The sequence below is a fragment of the Macaca fascicularis genome, chromosome 12 (genome assembly GCF_037993035.2).
Source record: "Macaca fascicularis isolate 582-1 chromosome 12, T2T-MFA8v1.1".
NCBI classification, from domain to species: domain Eukaryota; kingdom Metazoa; phylum Chordata; class Mammalia; order Primates; family Cercopithecidae; genus Macaca; species Macaca fascicularis.
Window position 1 is genome coordinate 58,649,114 of NC_088386.1, and position 9,564 is coordinate 58,658,677.

The 9,564-nt window shown below is 38.4% G+C and overlaps 1 pseudogene; it reads right to left on the reverse strand.

Moving 5' to 3' along the window:
• Positions 1–7,650: 7,650 nt before the first annotated feature.
• On the reverse strand, positions 7,651–8,878 carry LOC141408260 (large ribosomal subunit protein uL30 pseudogene; annotated as a pseudogene).
• Between the last annotated feature and the right edge of the window lie 686 nt (positions 8,879–9,564).

The window sequence follows — 9,564 nt, forward strand, 5'->3', positions numbered from 1 at the left end:
GAGATAACTGCCCCCATGATTCAATTACCTCCCCCTGGGTCCCTCCCACAACACATGGGGATTATGAGAACTACAATTCAAAATGAGATTTGGGTGGGGACACAGCCAAACCGTATCATTCTTCCCCAGCTCCTCCTAAATCTCATGTCCTCACATTTCAAAACACAGTCTTGTCTTCTCAGCAATCCCTCAAAATCTTAACTCGTTCTAGCAGTAACTCAAAATTCCAAGTCCAAAGTCTCATCTGAGACAAGGCAAGTCCTTTCCACCCAGGAGCCAGTAAAATCAAAAACAAGTTCATTACTTCCTAGATACCAATGGGGTTATAGGCATTGGGTAAATAGTCATTCCTAATCAGAGAAATTGGCCAAAACAAAGGGTCTTACAGGCACCATGCAAGTCTGAAATCCAATAGGCAGTCATTAAACCTTAAAGTTCCAAAATGATCTCCTTTGACTCCAGGTCTTATATCCAGGTCATGCTAATGCAAGAGGTGAGCTCCCACAGCCTTAGGCAGCTCCACCTCTGTGGCTTTGCAGGGTGCAGCCCCTCTCCCCAACTGCTTTCATCGGCTGGTGTTGAGTGCCTGTGCCTTTTCCAGGCACACGGTACAAACTATTGATGGATCTACCATTCTAGGGGCTTTGGAGGATGGTATCGCTCTTCTCACAGCTGTACTAGGCAGTACCCCAGTGGGGACTCTGTGTGGGGGCACCAACCCCACATTTCCCTTCTGCACTGCCCTAGTAGAGGTTCTCCATGAGGGCTCCACCCCTGCAGCACACCTCTGTTTGGACATCCAGGTGTTTCCATATATCATCTGAAATCTAGGAGGATGTTCCCAAACCTCAATTCTCAATTTCTGTGCACCTGCAGGCTCAACACCATGTGGAAGCTGTCAAGGCTTGGGGCTTGCACCCTCTGAAGCTACAGACTGAGCTGTACCTTGGCCCTTTTTAGCCATGGCTAGAGCTGAAGCAGCTGGGACACAGGACATTATGTCCCCAGAATGCATGGAGCAGGAAGGCTCTGGGCCGGGCCTTCAAAACCATTTTTCTTTCCCAGGCTTTTTAGGTCTGTGATGGGAAGGGCTGTTGTGAAGTTCTCTGACATGCCCTGGAGACATTTTCACCATTGTCTTGGTGATTAACATTTGGCTGCTTGTTACTTATGCAAATTTCCACAGCCAGATTGAATTTCTCTTCAGAAAAGGTTTTTATTTTCTACTGCATTGTCAGGCTGCAAATTTTCTAAGCTTTTATGTTCTGCTTCCTCTTGAATGTTTTGCTGCTTAGAAATTTCTTTTGCCAGATATCCTAAATCATCTCTCTCAAGTTCAAAGTTCCACAGATCCCTAGGGCAGGGGCAACATGCTGACAGTCTCTTTGCAAAAACATAACAAGAGGCACCTTTGCTCTGATTCCCAACAAGTTCCTCATTTCCATCTGAGACCACATCATCCTGGACTTCATCTTCCATATTACTATCAGCATTTTGGTCAAAGCCATTCAACAAATCTCTAGGAAGTTCCAAACTTTTCCACATTTTTCTGTCTTCTTCTGAGCCCTCCAAATGTTCCCAATCTTTGCCTGTTACCCAGTTCCAAAGTCGCTTCCACGTTTTCAGGTATCCTTATAGCAGTACTACACTTTAGTGGTACTAATTTACTCTATTAGTCCGTTTTCATACGGCTATGAAGAAATACCTGAGACTGTGTAATTTATAAAGAAAGAGGTTTAATGGACTCACAGTTCCACATGGCTGGGGAGGACTCACAATTATGGCAGAAGGCAAAGGAGAGGAGCAAAGACACATCTTATATGGTGGCAGGCAAGAGAGTGTATGCAGGGGAACTACCCTTTATAAAACAATCAGATCTCATGAGAATTCACTATCATGAGAAGAGCATGGAGGAAACTGCCCCCATGATTCAATTACCTCCCTCCATGTCCCTCCCATGACATGTGGGGAACTATAATGCAAGATGAGATTTGGGAACTACAATTCAATATGAGATTTGGGCGGGGACACAGCCAACCCATATCATAGAGTTTGGTGCCAGAGGAATGCAGAGATATGACAACAATGATCAGGCAGGTCAAGGTAGCTACGATGGGAGCCCAAGCCAATGAATCCCATCTGGGAGGAACGGTGGAGGGAGGGCATCATGTGGTATGGAGTCTGGCCACACTCTTCAGTACCGCAGCTGTGGCATCTATCCTTCAGACATACAAAAGTCCCTTGCTTCTCTTCTAAGGGGGCAGTGATAGGTGGCACCAGGCTGTTTAGGGATCAAAGACTGATGGGGTTGCATGTGGCTTGAGAGGCACCTCTGTAGGGACTCCAAATGGTTCTCTGTGTCACTCTGGAGGCCCTGGTGGGGGATATGGAGATGACTATCCTGTTCTCAGGATTGACAGTCTGTGGTTGAAGTATGGATCCACAGGGGACACTCAGTCACTCACTCTTTCCCCACATTCAGGAGCTTCCCCTGGCTCCACACTGGTCCCAGGTGGGCAGCTACCTGGATTCCTGGCTTTGCTCCTCTCTGTTCTCTGTGGGTCCTGTCACTGAACCTGGTGAATCCCAGCATGATCTATTACACAATCCACTTGAGGAATTTGTATTAACTTGCTACTTTGTTTTCTCTCTGTGAGGGAGAGATGCACTAGCTGCTTCTAGTTAGCCATGTTGAACTGGAACCCCCTGACTTTATAGGTTCTTTTTGAACTTATTTCACTGGCGTTTTAAAGTCTTTCTTATAAAAGTATTGCACGACATTTGTTAGATTTGGTATTTGGGTTTTTTTGGTCATAGTGGTGACATATAAAATTCAAGTGACTTTGCTAAATTCACTTATTATTTCTAGTTTAACTATATATTTTTTAATTGTTATAAAATACACAATATACAAAATTCATTATCTTAACCCTTTTAACATGTACAATTCACATAAATACATTCACGTTGTTGTGAAACTAATCTCCAGAAGTCTTTTCATCTTGGAAAACTAAAACTCTGTACCAATGAAATGGAAACTTTCCATGTTTCCTTCCCTCCTACCACCTGGCAACCACCATTGTACTTTCTCTATGAGTTTCACTATTCTAGGTATCTTATATAAATGGAACTCTAGAGTACTCTTCTTTTTGTGACTGTTTTACTTCACTTACTGTACTGTAATTAAGGTTTATACATGTTGTAGACTGTGTCTGAATTTCCTTTCTGTTTAAGACTAAATGATATTCCACTGTATGTATGTACTGCATTTTTTTTTATCCATTCATACATCAGTGGACACTTGAATTATTTCTATATTCATTTAGTTTTAATTTTTGCATACATAACCATGCTTTCAGCAAGGAAAGCATTTTTATTTAATTCTCAAAATTTTTATTTTTTTGTTATTATTACACTGTCTAGGTTTTCCCTGTACACTATGAAGTACAGATGGTAATAGAATATAATCATTCCAATCTCAATGTGGAAAGCATGATGTTTGCTCCAGGTTCTTATAGAAAGTCTTTACTATATTAACAAAATACTCTTCAAGGACAGGTGTGGTGGCTCACGTTTGTAATCCCAGCACTTTGGGAAGCCAAAGAAGGCAGATCACTTGAGGTCAGGAGTTCAAGACCAGTCTGGCCAACATGGTGAAACCCCATCTCTACGAAAAATACAAAAATTAGCTGGGCATGGTTATGCATGCCTGTAATCACAGCTACTTAGGAGGCTGAGGCAGGAGAATCGCTTGAATCCTGGAGACGGAGGTTGTAGTGAGCCAAGATCACGCCACTACAGTCCAGCCTGGGCAGCAGAGCGAGACACCATCTCAAAAAAAAAAAAAAAAAAAAAAAAAACCCTTTTGGTCCTGGTTAACTAAGAGGGCTTTTTTACCCCCAACCATGAGTAGGTGTTGATTTTATCAAATGTATTTTGCATATATTACAAATATCACTTAATTTTTCCCTTTGTTCTGCTAAAAAAAAAAAGTGAATTACATGATTTTCAAACTGTTTACTACTCTTTTATTCTTATAATTTTTTTTTTACATTTTACTTGACTTGGCCTTTGGTATCTGGAAATATTTAGAAAAGTTTCACCTGTGTTTAGAGAATTTAGCTTAGAATTTTTCCTTCTTATTAGCTTCATCTTACATTTATTATATGTAGTTTTTGTGGCCTTGTGAAATGAGTTGGGAGGAGTTTCCTCCTTTTCAATCTTCCGGAATAGTTTTATTAAGACTAGTGTTATTGGCCGGGCACGGTAGCTCACACCTGTAATCCTAGCACTTTGGGAGGCTGAAAGCAGGCAGATCACAGGGTCAGGAGTTCGATACCAGTCTGGCCAATATGGTGAAACCCTGTCTCTACTAAAAATACAAAAATTAGCCAGGTGTGGTGGCACATGCCTGTAATCTCAGCTGCTAGGGAGGCTGAGGCAGGAGAATCATGTGAACCTGGGAGGTGGAGGTTGTAGTGAGCTGAGATTATGCCATGGCATTCCAGCCTCGGCAACAGGGCAAGACTGTCTCAACACTAACCCTTTTTTTTTTTTTTTTAAATCTCTTAGACCTGGTGTTTCCTTAGTCAAAAAAATGTTAATTTATATATATGTATGTATGTATATATATGACTACTGAGTTCTCTTTCCTCTTTTGTCAGTTTTGGCAATTTGTGTTTTTCAAAAACATTTGTTCTTTTCATCTATATGTGGAAATGTATTATAAAGTTGTGCACAGTATTGTGCTATAATGTTTGCAATGTCTGCATGATCTATTCTGCTATCTCCTTTTATATTTGCAATATTGATATTTTGTTCCTTCTCTATTTTTTCCATTAATTGATAATTCTAGGAATTTAGCAACTTTATCACTTTTTTCAAACAACCAACTTTTGGCTTTGAGGTTTTTCTCTGGTTTTGTACTTATCGTCTATTTTATTATTTTCTGTTATTTATCATTTTGTTACTTCTATTTTCTTTGGTTTAATTATTTTTTCTAACTTCTTCAGATGGATAATAAAATAATTGACTTTTTAGTTTTTCTTTTTTTTTCTAATGTATCTCTTTATAAATTTCACTGAAAGCATGATTATAGCTTTCCCCTTTTGGTGATTATAGCTGTATTCCATAAATATTTGTAAGCTGTATTTACATAGCCATCCAATTTTAAATGTTCTCTAATTGTCTGGAAACTGTCTTTGCAAAAATTTTAGCTGAGGAAATTATGACAGTGAAAGAGATCAGACCTAATCTACTCCATCTTGCTTCCAAACTTTTAAGCTGCCCTTGTTCATTCCTGGGCATAGGCCAAACTAACCTTGGGAAGGAATTTAGTTTATGGTTCAACTCTGAAATAAAATCGATAATAACCCTTTCCCAAAAAGATCCCCTTCTTGCGTGGGGACCCATCTTCCTTTGCAGGACTAACACATTAGCTACAAGATTAGAATTTACAGTTTAGGGGTCATGCAGCCTCTGGCTGCAGGAGTCCAAACCTCCCAAATTGTTCCTGGGGATCACATCATTATTGTAAAACCTAAGATCAATGCATCAGATATTTTGCAGACCCTGCACTAGATGGATCAGCTGACACCACCTAGACCTAAAATCTGGCTCAAACACTTGTATCATCCCACCCAGGAACAAAAAGTCCGCAAGAAAATCTCACTTCAACCCCTCTGTGATTCCATCTCCAACCTGACCAATCAGTACTCCCCACTTCCCCGAGTCCCAACCCACCAAATTATCTTTAAAAACTCTGATGTTTGAATGCTCGAGGAGACTGATTTGAGTAATAAAAACCTCTGATCTCCTGCACAGCTGGCTCTGTGTGAATTGCTCTTTTGTTGCAACTCCCTTGTCTTGATAAATCAGCTCTGTCTAGGCAGCAGGCAAGCTGAACTCATTGGTAGTTACAGTCCTTGTTTCTTTTTGACCCATGGTATATTTAATAGTGTAACGCACAATTCCCAACTATTTAGATATTTTCTAGTTATCTTTGTTAATTCTAGTTTAACTTCACTGTTTTAAAATAATATACTCTGTTTGATTTCAAGCTTTTGAGATTTCTGAGGCTTCCATTATGTCCCCAACATCAGGATTATTTACCAAAACTGAATCCATTCTGTGACTTAAAGAAATCCGATCCTCAACTGTATCTTCTTCCTATTAAGTTTCTGTTTTGATTTTTTAATTTATGTTATTGTGTTTTTTATAACTAGTATTTCTATTTACTTTTTAATAAATTGTTTCTAGTTTTCTTCTGATGTGTTATATGTTGTTCTACAATTTCATGACAACTTGATTTTAATATTCTGTTTCTATATTCTAGAATTTTGTGCTTCATGTTTAAAAATGTATTTTCTTTTCTGTTATCTATAGTAACTTTTATTTAATGCCAAACATTGTGTATGAAAAATGTTTTCTTGCTATGGATGATATTATATTCTTCTAAAGAGGGTGTAATTTTGCTTCTGGCAGGCTAGCTTAGGGATTAATCACTTAACAGTTAACCCTAGCATTATGTAAATTTTGTGAGTTGTGAAGGATGGCTTATGTCTTTCACTCATATTCCTAAGTTGTAGTTCTTTAAGGTTTCCTTTTTCTTTTCTGTTTTTTTTCTTTTTCTTTTTTTTTTTTTTTTTTGAGACAGAGTCTTGCTCTGTCTCCCAGGCTGGAATGCAGTGGCATGATCTCGGCTCACTGCAAGCATCACCTCCCGGTTTTATGCCATTCTCCTGCCTCGGCCTCCTGAGTAGCTGGGACTACAGGTGCCGGCCACCATGCCTGGCTAATTTTTTTGTATTTTTAGTAGAGACAGAGTTTCACCGGGTATTAACCAAGATAGTCTTGATATCCTGACCTCGTAATCCGCCCACCTCAGCCTTCCAAAGTGCTGGGATTACAGACGTGAGCCACTGCGCCTGGCCCAAGGTTTTTAACTGAAATCCTGAGTTGTTTGCCCAAAATTCTCCTTGTTCACTTTGAACAATTATTTTGTCCCATCACCCTCATAAAATGGCCAGAAGCTCTGCCCAGTTTCTCAGGCATTAAGCTATCATTTGTTTACCACCTTTCCATTCTACCAGATACTACATGTTAATTGGCAAATGCCTCAAGAGGAAAAAATGCTTAAATGTTGGGCGCACCTCAGTGTGTTTTCCTTTAGTCCTTGATGTTTATAACTTTCCTAAACCTAAATATGTCTAGAAGATTGGTCTATCTGCATCAACCTAGTCTGTCTTTAACAGAAGTAGAAAAATAATTGACAGCTTCTTGAGGACAGATTTCATGTATGCCTTCAAGTCTCCACTCTAGAATACCTTGCAGATGCCAACAAATGATTTAGAATGCTGTTCTACAGTAATAAATATCCATTTGTTAATTAACACTTTTCTCATTGAAATGTTAATTCAGCATTACACAACCACTGTCATGAGGAAAATAATGCAAAGAAATATAACCAATTTATTACTCTCCCTAATTACTTTCTTCTTTCCGTAAGATCATAATTAAATCATTGTTAGTAGCCTTTATATTTTCTTTTAGCCCATGCCCATACAAAATTGTATAAGTATATATACATATACAGACTTTTGGTTTGTTTGTTTTAACAAAAATGGATCTTTTTTTCTCACTTGCTTTTTTTTTTTTTTTTTTAAATCTGAGAGCAGATACTGTTTATTAACTCACCACATTAGAAAAATCATCATGGTAGACACCGTAGTTCATTCTTCTGATAAGCCTGTTGATCTGTTGCTCCCTGTTGCCAGGATCATCACCTTCTACAAAATAGGTCGTCTTGTTTTAATTCCACCTCATGGAGAGGATAATTTGAAGGCCCACAGGAAGTCGTTTGCTTCTTAAAGCATTTTTCAACAGTATAGATCTCATGAATCAGTTCCTCCGTGAAGATGATGCCATACTTAGCAAGAGATCGAGCAATCAAAGTGTTACCTGTCAAAGCAATTTGCTTCTTATTGATTTTGCAATAACCATCCTTGTACATTAGTTCATTTACTGACTTCAGATTTGGGTACCCCCATGCAATATATGGTTTTACAGTCCTCAGAATGTTAAATGAACCTTGTTGAACTTCATAAAGGTTCCAATGAAGATTTGATGAAGGTGAAGAAGCTGCAACACCTTTCGGACATTTGGGCTCACACCATTCATACCTCTGATCCTGACAACATTGTTTTGGGTTCTGCAGGTTGGTAGAAGTTGCACCTTTTCTTGCCATCCTACCTATTCGAATTTCTGTGCTGTACATCTGCCTATATTCCTTGTGATAATGCTTCTCTTTTTTCACAGATAAGCTTCCCCCTTGCCTTTTGAAGCATCTTTTGGGCAAACTTCTTTATCGGGTGCTTGATCTTCAGCTCTGTGAAATCCCTTTGCTTTTTCTTAAGGGTTTCTGGCACAGCAGGAACCTTCTTCTTCTCTTTTACATCCTCCATGGTTCCAGCCATAAAACAGGGTGCTTTTCTTATTTAAAATATATCCTCTATTTCCTCCACATTAACAAAAAAGAGATCTGATTCCTTTTTATGATTTTAATATTATCTAATATGAATTTTATCAATTTCAACACTCACATTAACCAACCATGTTGTGTTTTGTTGGGGCGATGTAAAATTTTTATTTCAGGCTTCTATCAATTTTTTTAAATATTGACTCTTGAATATTTAAAAATTTCTTAAAGTTTATTTCAAAAATATAGTTATTTTAGATGGATGGGTAGGCAGGTAGATAGACTAATTGAAGGCTTATAAAATTTGTGTCTTCTTTTGGTCACCACCTACTTTGAAATCTCTGTTTCTATTTTCTTTTAATCCAGACTATTTTTTTGGATAGGGTAGATTGGCACTGTAATTTATGAATCATTTTTCATCCTCATAGTTTTGCCTTTTCTGGAATGTTATATTGCATCACCCTAGAAAGAAAACTCAAAATATATGGAAACCAGAGGTCTGTGCTCAAGCTGTCCCTTTGCTAAAGTTCTAATTTGTACTTTGCTTTAATTTATGGATCATCAGTGTGTGTATACATCACAGCTCTCACTCTTAGGACAATTTCCAATGTATGCCGTTTAATTATATCTTGACTAGTTAGGTGTGTTTCCCCTCTATAATCCTTTTTCTAAACAAGTTCCCTACTGTCTAATTAGAGATGCGTAGAAACAGGGCCACCTCTAGGGTCAGCAGGACAACAGGCAAATATTTGATACAGGGTCCTTTCTATATCTGCAACATGATTTTAAAATGCCTTATAATACTCATGGGTTTATATTAGGCATAGAGACTTATCATAAAGATGGTTTTTAATAGTGGAAAAAAATTAGGCACTTATCAACTTATTTATTATCCAGTTAGTGCACATGATTGTTTTTTGTGGTATCCAAACACCATCTTCTTCTGTTCAGGCTCCCTAAGTATTTTGTGTGAGTTGTCAAATGACCATACAGGCTAATTTCATATTTCCCACCTTCAGAAAATAGAGGACATTATTGTTATTAACCACAATGTTGTGGCTTTTTGGGACCTGTTTGTATTAAAACAG